The sequence below is a fragment of the Elephantulus edwardii genome, unplaced genomic scaffold (genome assembly GCF_000299155.1).
Source record: "Elephantulus edwardii isolate Elephantulus edwardi_28Jun2011 unplaced genomic scaffold, EleEdw1.0 scaffold00017, whole genome shotgun sequence".
Classification (NCBI taxonomy): Eukaryota; Metazoa; Chordata; class Mammalia; order Macroscelidea; family Macroscelididae; genus Elephantulus; species Elephantulus edwardii.
Genome location: NW_006399767.1, coordinates 18,768,961 through 18,770,104, shown reverse-complemented (window position 1 = coordinate 18,770,104; position 1,144 = coordinate 18,768,961). Strand labels below are relative to the sequence as shown.

The following is a 1,144-nucleotide window of genomic DNA, read 5'->3' as shown; positions in this document are numbered from 1 at the left end:
GGCGGGGAAGAAGAACAAACTGGGGAGGAGGGTGGAGAGAATGGTGCAGCAATGAAGGAATGAAAACCCAAAATCCCTGTAAATGTTCATTAAAAATAATAAAATTTAATAATAATAAAAAAAAAAGAATTGATCTTTCTGCCAGCCTGAGTGTCTGGGTTTTTCTCTGATCTCAAGGATCCGGATTTTATCTACTCTGTAGTCTCCCCAGGCATTCAGCATTAAAAAGACACATGAAAATGTGGTAGATGGGTGGGTGCAGCTGCCCCCACCTGGAAGCGCGGGACCATGAGCCAAGAGGGCCCTTGGCTGGAGCTGGCTGGGGTCGGCGGCAGCAGAGCTGCCTAACCCTTCATGATGAGAGGTTTTGAAGTGCTTCTCTCTTTTTTCTGTGTAGTTGGTAGATTGGAAGGTGAAGAGATGGCTGACAGTGTCAAAACCTTCCTCCAGGACCTGGCCAGGGGCATCAAAGACTCCTTTTGGGGTATCTGTACCATCTCAAATCTAATGCTTGGATACAGTAGAAGAGGAAAGAGCAGAGATGGAGTTGGGCTAGCAGCGTTCTGGTGCAGAGGAGAACGCAGAGTAGAGCAGAAGCAGAAGAGCGAGCCATGCATTAGTAGGAGGATTGTCCTGTACTGTGCCTGGAATGGAGGCATATTGTGGTTTAGTCTCATGTTGTTTTACCAAGTGTTTATTTCTGTGATTCAGTCAGTGACAGCCCAAATTATTGGTGATCCATCACCCCATGGAGATGCTTGGTCATGGCTGGAATTCCTCCTCACATCAATTTTCAGTGCTCTCTGGGTGCTTCCTCTGTTTGTGTTGTTAATGCCATTTGGTTCCAACATATAGCTAATCTGGCATGTGAAAAACCGGGAAGGAAACGTCACCCGTTCATGTTAGTAAAATAATTGCTGATACGTTTTTCAACCTTTTGGTGCAAGTTCTTTTCCTTTTCCAGGGGATGTTTGTGAGTTTCTTCCCCATCCATCTCGTTAGTCAGCTGGTTAGCCCCCTGCATAAACCAGGCTACTCCTTGGAGGCAAGGATTCTGGGGCTTTGTCTGACATACTTTGGACATGTTATAAGGAGAGACAGGTCTTTAGAGAGGGACATCATGCTTGGTAGGGTAGAGGGACAG

At 46.2% G+C, this 1,144-nt stretch overlaps 1 pseudogene; it reads left to right on the top strand.

Moving 5' to 3' along the window:
• Positions 1-420: 420 nt before the first annotated feature.
• The window catches only part of LOC102877062, a 3,040-nt pseudogene continuing 2,316 nt past the window's right edge, over positions 421-1,144 (top strand).